The sequence below is a fragment of the Cydia pomonella genome, chromosome 12 (genome assembly GCF_033807575.1).
Source record: "Cydia pomonella isolate Wapato2018A chromosome 12, ilCydPomo1, whole genome shotgun sequence".
In the NCBI taxonomy this organism is placed as follows: domain Eukaryota; kingdom Metazoa; phylum Arthropoda; class Insecta; order Lepidoptera; family Tortricidae; genus Cydia; species Cydia pomonella.
The window spans coordinates 20466446-20483853 of NC_084714.1; the positions used below are offsets into that span (position 1 = coordinate 20466446).

Here is a 17408-nt window from a genome sequence, read left to right on the forward strand (position 1 = left end):
GACAAGAACCGAATGAAGTATCTCACGTTAATGCCACTCAAAAGTAAAGTTACATACTTTAACATAACCTGTACCCCGTGTAAGCTTAAACAGACCGGTCTCCACAAACAGCACCCGTTCACGAGTATGACGTGTATCTCAGCCATCGCCTCCCTCAACCTTCATTCGGGAAAGTGAAGTGCAGTGGTTCCTAACCTTTTTAGTCCTGCCCCCTTAGACTAACTAGGGATCCTGATTTTACCCCTCCTCCCAATAATCATTAATAGTTTTTCTAATAGGTTTAATCTTTGTTATCTTTAATTAAGCTTATTACCCCCTTGAAATACCAGTTTTACGCCCCACGGAGGTAATTATCCCCAGGTTAGGAACCGCTGCTATAGAGACTACACATCTCTGTTGTATTGTAGTAATTATTTTCTTTAAGATTATTATTATTATTATTTTATTATATTTATAATGTAATGTTTACCCAGGTATTGGCTGTTGTATTTATAAATGTTTTTATGTATTTTTCATGTCACTATAAATGTTGTATTGACTTGTAAAAGAGCTTTTAAGGCCTACCTGCAGAATAAATTTTCGATTTTTATTTTTTTATACTGAGCTGGAGACAGACCTGGTGAGCATAACTTAAAACTCAATAAATCTACAGCTCCGCCATTAAAAAAAAACAAAAACTGAATAGAACCTGCTCTCCACTCGAGTATTGCGACCTGTGGTAGCAGCATGGTTCCATTTTTATCACTTGTCACTATGCCCGTCACTTTCGCACTAACATACTTGTTAGAACGTGACAGGCATGGTGACAAATGATAAAGAGTCGACCATCTTAGCCCTACTGCAGAGAACATCCGGCCGGACATAAGAAAGCATTTTTGCCCAAATTGAAACGTAGACCTTTGCTAATGCTAACGCTCGGTCAACTATTAACTAAAAAAATCTTAAAATCAAAAGGGTATAGGTACCGATAGTCTACTCTTAGTAACATAACGTCTGTACTTATTATTTTTTTAATGAGACTTTCAAAAGAGAGTCCTACGTATCTAAATTTTTTTTTTTTAAGTGGAAAAATTACTGTCTTGTGTGAGACTTGAACTCAAGGTCTCTGGATACCGTGACTCCACTCCAGACTCGTACTCCAGATGCCGTGAGTTCAAGTCTCACACAAGACTAAATTTTGCACTTTTAAATTTATTCTAAGCTTAATAGCATCGTTCGCAGACGTTTCTGGTTGTTAAAAATTAATTAATTTTTATATTACCTAATTTTTCTATGTATTTATACAAACTTGCCTAAGACTACATATTTATGATATTGATACTTGTACTGAGTACATACCTACCACCATACAGGCAGTACTGGTTACTCTGGAACTTAGTAAATTCTGTCCTGAGATCAACATACTCGTATGTGTCATAGGTACTTTTTTTTTTATGAGACTTTAAGACTAAACATCGGTTGTCTATAAGTCCGCCTATTAATTTTCAACTCTATGGCGGCATCGCCTTATTGACAATTATTTTTAGCCTAAAAACGACCTTATTATATTAACCGTAAGATAGTCGCTTGATATCATGAGGATGAGACGACGCGTTCACGCGCTCCAGAGAAGTGATACACAATTTCGTTGCACTGTCCAAGCGGCGCCGTGGCTTAGTTGGTTAAAGCGCCTGTCTAGTAAACAGGAGATCACGAGTTCGAATCTCGTCGGGGCCTATGGTGGAATTCTTTTTGGTTTTTTATTTTTTTCTCGAATGCAAGATTTTATTTTTTATATGTATTTAGTATTAAACAATATGAAAAGATAATGTTCAACTAACTTTAAGAAAATGTAATACCATTTTATTTGACTTACTGTATATATGTGGCATTTCTTAGACATTTTATTGTGGTTTTTGTACGTTTATGCTTTTATAGAAAACTAAGGGAAAAAATGTGAATTTTCTGCCAAATTTTTAGAGATTCTTAATACTCTGCAAACGAATAATGATAAACTAAACTATATGGAGTTTATCATATCATATTCATATACTATACCTTTAAACGAGCAATTCTTATATATTCTAGGAAACTGCTCTACCGATTTCGATGAAATTTGCTATATGGGGGTTTTCGGGGGCGAAAAACACCATCTATGTTAACGGCACCAGTCATGGGACATTTAAGAGTAAATTTGGAGTATTTTGATATTTTCTCGGCACCTGTAAAATTTCTACCACGTTAAAAGTTAAATGTTCTATTCGTCCTTCATATTTTTAATGTATTTAATGAAAGATACTGCAATTGGTTTCAATCCTTCATATTTTTAATGTATTTAATGAAAGATACTGCAATTGGTTTCAATATTATTAGCAAATTAAAACTATGTTTTTTTTGCTCCAGTCATGGGATGTATGGCGCGATTAATTTTTTAAAATAAAGAAAAATCAATAAAACACCAAACCTGACCGGCTCCATGCCTTTTGTTTATGGTAAAATGTTGCTAGCGTTTAAAAACGATGATAATTACTTATTTTACAGGATTTTTCTATACCATCCCATTACTGGTGCCTGTTCCATTATAGGGGTGTTTACTATAGCTAGGTCTTATCTCAGGTAAAACGCGCATTCTTTTAATTTTTTATATGTTTTCCGAGCAAAGCTCGGTCGTCCAGATGTTCAGACAATTAATCGCGGTAAGTAAACATTAGTACCTACGAAACATCTGCACCGCGACTGCTTAAAAATATTGCAGTTGCATCGACGTAAAAACCCCCTTTAAAATTATTCTAGACGTGAACACAGACTACAGTAATTGTAATAACATTGTGGGCCAAAAAACATTGCTTTTGGTAGTTGTGAACATTGCAAGTTTAAACATTTTCACTTTTAAACTTACATTGAGAGAGAATTAAATAATAAAATATTGAAGCAACGTATTCTATGTAATATAATTAAGATCTTAAGCTCAGATAAGTAAGTTCACGCGGTTGAGGGATCCCGCGCAAAGGGGGCGTTTGGGGCAACATGTAAATGTCAGGGTCTCACCACAATGGATAATCCTCCGGCTAGAAAGCATCAGTACAATGGCTACCGTTCACTTGTGAACCTATTATTATTGTACTGATTTTGTTGTAGGTATTGTAGATAAATATATTTTATATATTTGAATATATTTGAATGTAGCTTACCCACATTCAAAAATAAAATCCGCAAAATGTTATGTCCATAAGTTGCGTTCACAATTACTTTTCGTAAACGCTTATTGTTTAATCAAATTAAAATATCCGTATAATTTAGTTTTAGTTTTAGACTTAGTTTGTGCTTAGTTTGTGAATATGCTAAATGTTGCTACTGTTTATTTTACCTTTTTGTCTATTATCTAGCGTAGAAATGACATCTCACCTCTCTAGCGATAAATTGTAATTATATATGTCCTTATCCTTCTGTGCACACATGTTTAGATTTATAGTATATATTATTAGACTTACTTAAATTTTCGTGTGACAATCTGTAAATTAAGGAAGAGCGGTGTTGCCCAATACAGGCAAATTTTGCTTACCGGGTACGAGTAGCACTATCCCCTACTTTATAAACACCTGTATATTTTACGAAAATAAATAATTTTAATTTTTAATTTTTTTTTTTAATAGTTAGATCTGAACTGTATGTTAATACTGTAATTTCCGCTATTGTCTGTAACTTGTTTGTGAGCCAAATGAATAAAATAAAATAAATCCATCAAAAGTAGGGAATGAAAAAAAAATTGCAATAATGGTTTCTCCTAATGAAAATGTTTTTTTTTTCTCTTACTTTAGAACTCGAGGCGTGACAACTACCTACCTAGTTTTGTAAATGCGATATCATGACATATCCAGACTCAAACCCGAATAGGGTGACTTTGGAATTATAAACACTCCCTTGCGTTGTCACCATTGACATATATCTAAGCATGGGCCTTACGGCCAATAGGAATGGGGCCAGTACACTAGTACAGCGGTGTCACGCACACGAATTCGAGCCAATCGTGCAGTCTAACGCCACAATGCGATTGGTTGATGAGTACGCAACACGCGCGCGATTGGTCGCAACTCGTTGCGTGAGACTGCACGATTGACTCGATTTCGTCAGCGACACCACTGAACTAGCACCATTCTTAATGCCCGTAAGGCCCGTCCTTAGGTATATGTCAATGGTTGTCACAATCAAAAGTTGGAACTGGCGTGCTATCAATAGTACAATCTTGGACGTTATATTCTCTTCGTACGACAGGAGAGCGTTATGCTCAAATGCACCAGAGTAACTCTAAACGATTTGACATCTTTGTGATTTAATAACTTACGAACTTAATAAATTACCATTTAGTTCATGAGATTCTGTTTGTAGACAATTCAAATGAAAATTTAAAAGAAAAAGCATTTAACTTTGGAACTTTACATTTTACATCTTTGTAATGATTTCAAGATATAATTTTTAATTCCCCGTTTATTATATTAGATTGATCAATTTTACTTTTTCCATGAGCCATGTTTTGGGTTATAAATGGGGGGTTGACGTGTTGAAAGGATATGACCCCATTACATGTAAAAGTGGTTGAGACTTAAGATAAGCGATCATGACGCGTCTCTTTTTTTTTGAAAAAAGTCCTAGAAGATCTTGCTCAGCACAGAGAGGATTGGAAAGGGACAGGGGAGGGCCTTTGCCCAGCAGCACACAAATAAGCTATAAAAGTCACAGCAAATATGTAACAACTATACAGCATATATCATCATTGAGGTACCTAAATTCTTTTAGAAATTGATTCTTTAGTGTGAGGAAATCGATTCTTTAGCAATTTTCGGTACAAGTTAATTTACTAGTTCATACCTATGCCGTGTAAAGTGAACCGTAAACTGTTAAAGAATCAAGTTCCTCGACCGTATATATAATTGGATATCATTTCATACTGGTAACACTGCGTGGAATATTCTGGTAGTTATACGAATAGCAACCCTTAATTAACTTATCAAAATCTTCGCCGCGAATCACTCGAACATGAAATAACGATATATATATATTTTTTTAATTTAATTAATAAACGAAAGCGTTAATTGGCTACGTTTTTAAAGGAAGTTGTTATACTTTTACTTTTTTTAGATTTAACGTCTTTGAGTTGGAATAAGAATTAAAAGTTTAAACGTTGCATGTACAGTGCGGCAAAAAGTTAAGGGTATGTACGCACTGTGCGGCTGCCCGCACTGCGGATGACCGCTCGGCTAACCGGAACCTCAAAATTGTATGTAAACCGTATTACCTATACGCACTGCAATCCGGCTGCCGCCCATCCGCTCCGGTCGCTCGGAGCGCTGCGGCCCGACTGGCGGACAGCCGGACGGTAGCTGTGCGCACTACGCGGATCCACTGCGGTTGCCAGTTTGCGGCTGCTCGCGCGCACGTGTACATAAATTTTGGAAATGGCTCAACCGCGCGGTCGCTGTACGCATTATGCGGCTGGCCGCGCTACGGCTGGCCGTCCGGTTGGCCGCAACTGCATCCGCAACCCGCGGTCAGCAGGACGGCCAGCCGCATTACGGCCAACCGCTAAGTGCGTATGTAGCCTTAAGGTCTTGCTGGGGATTTTCCCGTTCGCAACGATATGAGGAGAAAAGGTTTTTTTATCGTCGTTCTGTTCCATTGTATAGGGTCGCTATATGATAAATGGAATATACTGAAAACAGTCCGGACATTAAGGTAGAAGTACTAGTGGTCGACGCTGCACTAGTCACCGACATGGGCACTTTATTTCATGGAAATAAAGGTTAAATTTGAACAACGAAGATTTTTCTGTATTCGAACTTAATCCTTGTCACTTTGACATAAAGTGCCCATGTCGAGTACTAGTGCAGCGTCGAGCACTAGTACTTCTACCTTACACAAAAAATCCTGACAGTTCTTGGTAATTTCTCCAAAAATTACTGTTCGACCAATTGTATTATACTTGCCGCAAAACTAAGTGGCGAATCGGGTCATAATGCCATCTCCTTCTCGGCCAGTAACTCGTTTATGAATAACGTCATAAATATATAGACGAATATAGGGATAAAAACAATACATACAATTGCAATTTACATATTAATTACAAACCACGTCCAAAATTTTAATCGTCAAAGTCGTTTAAACCAAAAAGCACGAAAAACGGTTACATAAAATATAAAGGGTTCAAAACGTACATTTCAACATAAATCCAGAAATCACCTAATTAGGTGCTAGTTCTCACGTCAATTATTTACAAAAAACCAAAAACTACCGTGTTGTGTATTATCGCATAATTTCTATACCTCAAAAACGAAAGGAGTTACATCCCATACATTATATTGGCACATAGGCCCTTTTAAGTTTCAAGTGACAACACATTTTGGAACCAAATTGACTTAGCCACCATAAGTTGAGCTCCGAGATTGTTTGCTTGAGTTGACAGTTGTATGGGGAGAGGAGGGGGAAGCGGGTTTAATAGGGATGGTGGGGCCGGGCAGGTTGGATCGAAGTGCGTCTAACGCGAGGCAGCGGTGCGGTGAGCTTTAAAACTGGAGTCACCATGTTTTTGGTATTATTATAAATTGAGAAATTTATCCAATCAAGTCTCTTCACCTTAGGTAGTCCACGCATAATTGTAGTAGTCTGTTAACGAACAGACTAGCCGCCTGATGATAAGCGGTCATTGTCGCCCATATCCTTGAGAACCCTGAATACTTGCTTCTTGAAGAATCCCATAGGCAGGTTAGATATTTAGGCAGATTTTTTTTTACTATCGCAATTTTTTATACAAGCGAAAATCTATTTGCCAGATAGAGACTTTTGCTATTATTCAAGATTACAGAGGGCCTACGGCGTACCACGTTCGACGTGTTGCCACCCTGTCACACTTACGTACGAATTTTCAAGTGCAACAGAGAGGCAACTCGTCGAACGTGGTTCGCGGTAGGCCCTTAGATCTCTATGGAAAAAACGCATGGAATGAGATGTGTGAAGTAAGTTGACATCAGGTGGTTTTTGGGTTAGGCTGAAGGGGTAAAAAAAGTTCACCTGATATTAACTCGAGTATAGATATGCTACCCAATATAAAATGGCCCGAAAAACTCTTGAAATTCTTGTAATATGTAACCGCTGTTAAGACACGCAACCGGTTAAGTGACAGTCCGTTTTTTGTATATGATGCTTCATTGTTGCTGCTAACATTTCCATGTTCAACACTTAGAAAGTTGGCAGTCCTCAATTGTGCGTTTTTCCAGTACCTGCCTCGCAGAGCTAAACTGTGGAATGAACTGTCGCCCGCGATATATCCGGACCGATTCACCCTTCAAACCTTCGAGAAAAGAGCGTAAAGGCACTTGCAATCCCTTTGGTGTTGCAGATATCCATGGGTAACGGTAATTGCTTACGATCCGGTGATTTGTCTGCTCGTTTGCCTTTTAAATCATAAAATCCGCGAGTCAAACCTTTTATAACCCACTACAGTTTTCTTACAAAACTGGACAATTTTCTAGGGACTGTCCCAAAGCTCCCTCTCAACATGGACACCGCGACACCTGTTTTGACTATCAGCGCGCGTCGAACATTGTAAAAGCCACTACATTTTAGTTACGACATTGAAAATTTTCTAGGAACTGTCCTAAAGCCCATTCTCAACATGGACACCGCGACACCTGCTCGGAGGACTGTCGGCGCATGTCAAACATTTTACTAGCCACTACAGTTTATTTACAAAACTGGGAAATTTTCTAGGGACTGTCCCAACGCTCCCTCTCAGTATGGACACCGCGACACCTGCTCGGACTGTCGGCGCGTGTCAAACATTTTATAAGTCGCCTCGGTTTACTGACGCGCGCATTATTGCGAGCGCGGATCGGGGCGTTCAGCACAAGCGGTAGCGGTAGCGATTAAAGCGGTGGCAGCATTGTTCCATTTTTATCACATACCCGTCACTTTCGCGCTTACATACTTGTTAGAACGTGACAGGCATGGTGACAAATAATAAAGAGCCGGCCATCTTAGCCCTACAGGTCTCCTTTTATTTAACCCCTTAACGCATGTCATAAGAATATATTTATTTAAATTTGGACTTTAATAGCTGTTAAGAGAGATCAATATTGTAATTGCCATATATGGTTGCATATGCGGTAAAGGGTTAAGTTCGGACTGTCGCGTCAATCATTTTGTACGTGTCGGTTTACGGACGCGAGCATTATTGCGTGCGTGAAACAGGGCGTTTAGTAGAAGCGGTAGCGGTAGCGATTATAGGCCTCCTTTTACTTAAGTTCGGAGTTCGGACTGTCGTGTCAATCATTTTGTAAGTCGCCTCGGTTTACTGACACGAGCATTATTACTTGCGCATTTTAGGGCGGAAACCTGGTTATGGCGGAAAAAACTTGTTTAATAACTGAGTTTACTACAAAGAAACATTTACTAATTGGAGAACATCTTCATCTTCGAAGTACAAGTTCTTTTTTACTGTAATATGTTTTAATTTGTAGCTAGACTCGGTTTGATAATATTTTAACATATATAAATCACAAAAAGCTTATAACTTGTTCCATAGACAAAATTGTAGCTCGTTATAACGAAGCAGTGAAAGCTTTGCATTCCTCTAATGCCTTCAAATTCATGTACGTACACATAAAGGGTGCGTAGTATATGGGACCCAAAGTGTCATATCTGCACGTTCGGTTAGCAACAAGACCTATTTAATATTGGACCAATATTAAAAAAAAATATTGGTACAATCTTAAATGGGCCTTTTTAAAATTGGTGGCACAATCTTAAATGGGTCTTTTTTTGAATTTGGTAAAGACTTAAATGTTTCTTTTTAAATTATTGGACAATTTTAAATGGGCCTTTTTAAAATTGTTTAATAATCTTAAATGAGCCAAGTTCTAAAGCTATCTAAGCTATGCTTTTATGTTGGCGGGTCAAGTTCCGTATCCGTACCAAGTTTTATCAGCTTTATTGCGTATTTGGCTGAATAATTTCCCTTTTTAAATATTATTTTTTGTCCATCACGGTAATTTATTTGCAATAGGTGAAAAAAATTAATAATAATACGAGTCTAATGTTCATTTACCGCGAATGATAGAGGTACGTAAGGTTTTCTAAAAAAATATTGAAGACCTGATTCTCACAGAACCTGGTGTTTTGGGTTGTTTCAACTCACATCTAAAAAAATGTCTCTAAAATTTGTATGGAAATTGTAGTTTAGACAGTTTTTAGGGTTCCGTAGCCAAATGGCAAAAAACGGAACCCTTATAGATTCGTCATGTCCGTCTGTCTGTCCGATTCTGTCACAGCCACTTTTTTCCGAAACTATAAGAGCTGTACTGTTCAAACTTAGTAAGTGGATGTATTCTATGAACCGCATTAAGATTTTCACACAAAAATATAAAAAAAACAATAAATTTTGGGGGTTCCCCATACTTAGAACTGAAACTCAAAAAATCTTTTTTCATCAAACCCATACGTGTGGGGTATCTATGGATAGGTCTTCAAAAATGATATTGAGGTTTCTAATATCATTTTTTTCTAAAATGAATAGTTTGCGCGAGAGACACTTCCCAAGTGGTAAAATGTGTGTCCCCCCCCCCCCCCCCCCGTAACTTCTAAAATAACAGAATGAAAAATCTAAAAAAAATATATGATATACATTGCCATGTAAACTTCCACCGAAAATTGGTTTGAACGAGATCTAGTAAGTAGTTTTTTTTTAATACGTCATGAAATTAAAATTTTTTTTTTTTCAACATACCCATACATGTGGGGTATCTATGGATAGGTCTTCAAAAATGATATTAAGGTTTCTAATATCATTTTTTTCTAAACTGAATAGTTTGCGCGAGAGAACCTCCCAAAGTGAAAAAAAGTGTGTCCCCCCCCTGTAACTTCTAAAATAACAGAATGAAAAATCTAAAAAAAATATATGATATACATTGCTATGTAAACTTCCACCGAAAATTGGTTTGAACGAGATCTAGTAAGTAGTTTTTTTTAATACGTCATGAAATTAATAAAAATTTTTTTTTTCAACATACCCATACATGTGGGGTATCTATGGATAGGTCTTCAAAAATGATATTAAGGTTTCTAATATCATTTTTTTCTAAACTGAATAGTTTGCGCGAGAGAACCTCCCAAAGTGAAAAAAAGTGTGTCCCCCCCCCTGTAACTTCTAAAATAACAGAATGAAAAATCTAAAAAAAATATATGATATACATTACGATGCAAACTTCTAACGAAAATTGGTTTGAACGAGATCGAGTGAGTAGTTTTTTTTAATACGTCATAAAATTAAAAAAAAAAATTTTTTCGTCAAACCCGTACGTGTGGGGTAGCTATGGATAGGTCTTCAAAAATGATATTTAGGTTCCTAATATAATTTTTTTCTAAAGTGAATAGTTTGCGCGAGAGACACTACCAAATTGGTAAAATGTGTGTCCAAAGTGGTAAAATGTTGAACGAGATCTAGTAGTTTAAGTTTTTTTTTTTAATACGTCATAAAGGAACCCTTCTTGGGCGAGTCCGACTCGCACTTGGCCGCTTTTTAGGGTTCCGTAGCCAAATGGCATAAAACGGAACCCTTATAGTTTCGCCATGTCCGTCTGTCTGTCTGTCTGTCTGTCTGTCTGTCTGTCTGTCTGTCTGTCTGTCTGTCTGTCTGTCCGAGGCTTTGCTCCGTGGTCGTTAGTGCTAGAAAGCTGAAATTTGGCATGGATATATAAATCAATAAAGCCGACAAAGTCGTACAATAAAATCTAGAAATTTAATTTTTTTTAGGGTACCTCCCCTACACGTAAAGTGGGGGTGAAATTTTTTTTTCGCTTGAACCCTAGAGTGTGGGGTATCGTTGGAAAGGTCTTTCAAAACTAATAGGGGTTTTCGAGAAACATTTTTTGATAAAGTGAATATATTCGGAGATAATCGCCCCGAAAGAAAAATAAAATGTGTCCCCCCCCCTCTAACTTTTGAACCATAGGTCCAAAAAATGTGAAAAAAATCGTGAAAGTAGAGCTTAAGAAAGACATTAAATGAAAACTATAGCGGACATGATCAGTTTAGCTGTTTTTGAGTTATCGCAAAAAGTTTTCCCTTCATAGTAAAAAGACTTATTTTAATTAGGTACTGATTATGCAAATTTGCCTATTTGTTTAACTCAGGTGAAAGGTACCGTTTCATCCCTTGGTTAACAATTTACTATACTTTAAGCTCCAGTTTAGCTTATTGTGACAGAAGAGTAACTACGGAACCCTACACTGAGCGTGGCCCGACATGCTCTTGGCCGGTTATTTTACTTTGTTTGCCTAGATTTTCCATAAAAAAAAAATCGGTTAATCTATGCAAATATGGACTGGACCAACTTTATTATTACAATTAGATTATATATAAAATAAGCTTTCATTTGATATAATATTTTTTTTGTTAGCCTACTTTAGTTTCCCACTACTGGGCATATGCCTCGTTTTCTCCACTCGACCCTGTCCATTGGCATTTTCTTACCATTTGGAGCCACGGTACACCATAGAAGGCGCAGGACGACTTGGACTAAATAACAAAAAAAATAGTAACAAATATTTTTCTTCTGTCCGTACGAAATTTTATTAGTAGGCAACCTATTTCCAATGCGTCAATGTTCAATGTGAATATTATGTATCATTTATTTCTTATCAATTTCAAATATCATTTAAATCAATATTATTTATTTCTTATCAAATTAATAACAAATGAGGGTGGATATTCCTTGTAACGTATCTCCTACTATAAGTTGACGTTTTTTAGGTAGGTACTTGTAGTAAATTGTCTCACTAAAGCTCCACCCTGTATACCGGAACCCGAGGTGTGCTTAATTGGTGCAAGTATTTAGAGTTCCGCTGGCACATTTGGGCTTTTAGCTAAGGAAACAAGGCTGTGATATTAATGGAACCTTTATATAGCTGTTTAAATATAGGTTTAGTGAAGGGGTAACTCATGGCAGCTGGTTGTTACTTAAGGATGTCAAGAAAACTGAAAAACTCTGTGTAAAAGTTAGACATTCGGATTTTTTTTAGACTTTACTTAATTTTCTGTACTTTTTTTTGTATTGGAGAGTTACACCAATAATGGAAGCTTTTTTAACCATTGTTGATAGATATCTAAGGACGCGCCTTACGGGCAATAAGATTGGGGCCAGTACAGCGGTGTCACGCACACGAATTCGCCAATCAACCAACTTACTACTTACTACTACCACTTTACTACTACTACTTTTACTACTTCTACTACTTGTACTTTTTTGAGCCAATCGTGCAGTCTAACGCCACAACGCGATTGGTTGACGAGTTCGCATCACGCGCGCGATCGGTCGCAACTAGTTGCGTTAGGGCTCCTCTACACGATGGCCCAGCGTAGGCCAGTCCAAGGGACGCAGCTATGCGGTGAAATGAGATAGCAATATCACTTGCTCCCTCTATCGCATAAATGCGTCCCTAGGACTGGCCTACGCTGGGCCATCATGTAGAGGAGCCATTAGACTGGACGATTGGCTCGAATTCGTGAGTGACACCACTGATAGTACCATTCTTAGTGCCCCTGGCTCAAAAAAGCGGTGTTATATGTTTGACGTCAAAGTTTGTCTGTGTGTCTGTGGTCGTAGCTCTCGAACGGATGGATCGTTGCGGTTTTTTTTTACGCGAGAGCGAGTTTTCTTGCTCTGGTTCTTGGCTATGTTTGATAGAAATCGACCCAGTAGTTTGATGACGCGCAGATTTGTCGAATCTAACCTTTAATAATATGACAATATGAGTCAAGGGACGCGTCTTCGTGAATGACACGATCTATAATTACGTTTGTCGGCCCGATTCGAAGAATGAGATACGATAACGATAAGTTCTGGTTTAGATAAGTTCTCATTTAGATATCGTTTGTATTTCGTATACTTAATTGTCAGAAGCAGCTCGATTCGGGCAACCAATGTCACTTTGACGTTAGAAATATCGTGGATAGATCTTATTGGGAACACAGCGGAATCGAAATAAACGTCAATTTTGACATGTCGTTTAGTTATCGATCTTTTAAACATCTTTCCAAGATCTTAAACGTGTCTTAATCATTCTTCGAATCGGGCCGTTTGTGGACCATTAGTTCGGTACGGTCATGGTATGGTATTATTTTTGCAAAAAAATATTTATCGAACTTGCAAAAATAACCCTAACCTAATCGACATTAAACTTTCGTGAGACATCATCTAAAATATTTAAATATCACGGCTACACTCACTTGACTTTTGCGTTTTTTGTGTGGGCAACGAGCGTTGAAGCGGGCGACGTGCAGCCAACGCGAGCTGAAGAAGGACCGCCGATGGGTTCGAAATAAAACAACCGTGATATTATATATCACCAACACCTCAATTTTTAGTACTCGACCAAAGCCTTTGGCGAATGAAATGATTCCAAAAGTATGTAAATTTATATTATGAATACCTTCCACCCATAACCCGGTAACCTTGTTCCCTTCCTGCCCAATACGTGTCCTATTAACAATACAATCGTACATATATTATTTATGCACATTATGTACGTATAGACATTCGCAGGGCGTACGCGTATGACATTTGCATACAAAGTTGGGCTATTTTACCTAATTGCGTCCTTGGATTTTGCTTGTCTATTCGACTTGTATACAATTAATATAGTGATGGAAGATATACACTGTGGGCCAATAAAACCCGTCAGATTTTAAAGGTGTATACTTGACCGCATTTAGAGACTAAAATAAAGACTGCAACTATCGATTTAAACATATTTTTTTTTGTTGTATAAATGTACTTTAGCTTTAAACTAGCTTTTAAGACAGTGCTACGCCCTTGCAGGGTGACCAATGTACCAAAATTTTTATATAACACCTTTCATAACCATGGTTTTTTGCATGAAATAAATGAAATGAAATGAAATGAAAATGTCATACAAAGTTTCCTGAAATCGATCTCGTTTTAGAGATAATAAAAAAAAATGTGAAAATTTGCTTCTGTTATAAGTTAGTGAAAAACGCCTTTTTAGCTGTGACACTATTATTATGGGATTTGGTTTAAACATACCTACAGACAGAAACTCGCAATTTTTATCTGTCAATAAAAAAAACTTTACTTATTCCTTGTAATGTTTTTTTTTACCCAGGTGTAAAAATAAATAACGTGTCGCGCGCAGAAAACGCAATATTCTTTTTTTGTCAAAAAATTTTTTTTCTTGGCCAAAACTATTATAAAATGTTTTGCTCCTTATGACCTCAGGAATTTGTGGTTAAAATCTGTCGGGCTTAATTGGCCCGCGGCGTATAGACGAAGCTCTCAATACATTTATGACTTCGAAAAACGGTCCATATGACTGATAATAATCTGACACACATCACTAAATGTTAACCTTTCTTCATAAATGTACCTCGTAGCATAGAGAAATTAGTAAGTATAACCTTACCCCATACATTAGTTTTCTTACCAATACGCTTATTATTTTTGCAGTCGACATCTAGCGTCAAGTAGCGGATATAATCAGTACCCAGTTTTCTTTCTCGGTACTATTTCATTTATTTATTTTATTTAGAAACAATTATCACTTTTAAAATCTGATCATATTTAGTATTTTATTACCACTTCATCCACACTTTTACATCACACTCACCACGTGATCTGGGTTCCGACAGAATACCAGTGCTTTGCTCGAGAGAGTGAAGCGTATAGCTGAGTCGGCCCCCTTTTGTTGTTGCTGCAATGCACACATTGTAACTACTATTATTCCACTATTCCTGTTTGTTTATAATATTTATAAGATTCTGTATTTTGTTTTAATTTATTGTGTAGGTACTTTGTTATTTGTGTATTTCTCTGTTTGCCTATGTGTTTTTAAATTGTGTGTATTTGCAGCAAACAAATAAACGCTTTATCTATCTATCTATCATATATCTACCCCTACTTTGCGTAACATTTTTTTCATTGCATATGTTATTTCCATCACGGGCGCACGCGGTATAGCACATGTATACAATCGTCATCTATGATCTTATCCCATTCTTAGAAATCTATATAATTATATTGTATTGATTACCAAATATCCTGGTAGATGGCGCTGTTACAACTATAGGTAGCAAAAATACGACTCGCGAGCGAAATTCATAGGACTATTAACTTTTTTTTTATATGTACGGTACATACGATACGAGAAATCAATGAAGCTCATTCTCTGGAGACATCTTGTCATCATTTTATTTAGCAAATCTTCAATTAATTGCATATAAATGGTGTAACTTATTCTAAATTTTTTTGTTTCAGGTAAGACCAGCAGCTTAAGAAACCTATATTTTGTGTACTAGAGGTTGGTTATCGAAATGTTTTCATTGTTTTTAATATTTAAGATTTTACAAAAAAAAATTAAGCCCTGATTTTCACAGATCCTGGTGTATTTAGTTTCGTTCAGCTCACTAATAGTGAATAAAATTTTCACCTTACGCTGTTGTGACGGTACCAAAACGGCCAAGCTACATAATTATTTTGACTAAGGTGTAGATTTTGTGAAGCTTGTAGAGTCTCTACAAGCTTCACATGGCTCTACATGAGATCTGATAACTTTTTGACACTGCGAACCTTATGTTTTCATCTTGGCAAAATTTTACATGAAAATATTTTTGATGGGATCTGGTTTAAAAAAAATATTTTAGAAAACTCCTATTTTTAGGGTTCCGTAGTCAACTATTCCGTAGGAACCCTTATAGTTTCGCCATGTCCGTCTGTCCGTCCGTCCGCGACATTGCACCGTGATCGTTAGTGCTAGAAAGCTGTAATTTGGCATGGGTACATAAATCATAGGTACATGGCGACAGAACAGAAAATATACTTAGTACAAAATATTTTTTGTTTTAGGATACCTCCAAAATTCAAAATTCAAAAATTAATTCTGCAAGTAGGCCTCGAGGGCTCTTTTACAAGTCAATACAACATTTATAGTAACATCATATAGTGACATGAAAAATACGTAACCACATTTATAAATGCGACAACTCCCAATGGCTCTCTGGCCTATGGGTAATTTTTTAATTTTTGTTTTTGCTTTTACCCGAATGATGTGGGGCATCGTTAGATAGGTCTTTTAAAATTAATAAAGGACTTCAAAAACATTTTTTTTTATAAAGCGATTATTTTTGGAAATAATCGGCCCAAAAGAAAAAAATATGTCGCCCCCTGAACCATGGATTAAAAAAAGAAGAAAAAAAAATTAAAAGCCTAATAAATACTTTTAATTAAAGCCATAGCGAACATGATCAGTTCAGCCGTTTTTGAGTTAGGTTAGCAAAAAGTCTTCCTTCCTACATAAACCTAACTTTTTTTGTATGGGCCGTGTAAAACGCTTGACGACGAGCTTGACCTACAGACATATACAATAAAAATACCTCGCGCAAAATCGAATAAATCCCCATTGGAATCCAAACGACCGGTTTTCTATATTTACAGATCTCACGCACGTGCGTAGGCGGTTGATAGGCTAGCTTTGGCTAATTCGACTTCTTACAATGGCAGTTCGTGACATAAATAGGATATGAATATACATACAGTACAGGGTATAAAATTTATGAGTAATTGCAAATACCCGAATAACTGCAAGTTAGATCCTTTTATTTATTTATTTTATACGCAAACAAAATATATAAGCATTACAGTCAACAAAAACCAAGGCGCTTATATACTAGAACAATTATATACATTTAGATATTAACAATACACAAAAATAATACTACTGTCATAACTAAAATTAAATTAAGTAAAATGTCACCATATACATTACATTACATTACAAATTCATGCATTCGTTGTAAATTAAATTAAAATAAAAAGTTGCGAAAACTACACACAATTATTATTTAAATAAATTAAAAGTTTTCGACCAAATCCACCAACACGCGAGCCTTGTTCGACGTGGAACCGGTACCGTCAACTCCTTCGGGTCTTAGAGGTCTGTGCGATAATATTTCCAAACATTTGAGATCTTTGCGTTCATTAAATGTACCTACCGAAAATTGGGATCTCGCAATTATTCACTTTATTTATTCACTTTATTTTTTTTTGATGTTATAAAATCTACTCTTACTACAAAAAAAACCCTTACAACTTTTTTAATCGCGTGATTTCTTCCGACCTATGGACATACTAGTACAATAAAATCTTGCGAAAAATCTAATAAATCCGCATTGGAATCCCAACGACCGATTTTATATATTTATAGATCTCGAGACCTCGACATGCTCTTGGCCGATTTTTTTGAATAATGTTGTCACATTATTTAAGTATTCGACTATTAGTTTTTCATTTAATCTGTTGTACAAAAATGGGCCCAAAAAGACAAAAAATCTAGATGAAAATACGTGCTTTATTTGTACGGTTTGAATAC

The 17408-nt window shown here is 36.5% G+C and overlaps 1 protein-coding gene and 1 non-coding gene across 2 annotated transcripts in view; both read left to right on the top strand.

Annotated features, from left to right (window-relative positions):
• The window catches only part of LOC133523818 (tRNA dimethylallyltransferase), a 368157-nt gene that overhangs the window by 215283 nt on the left and 135466 nt on the right, over positions 1-17408 (top strand). The window lies entirely within an intron of this gene.
• Trnat-agu (transfer RNA threonine (anticodon AGU)) lies at positions 1643-1716 on the top strand. The gene has a single exon. It is a non-coding gene; the product is annotated as a tRNA-Thr (tRNA).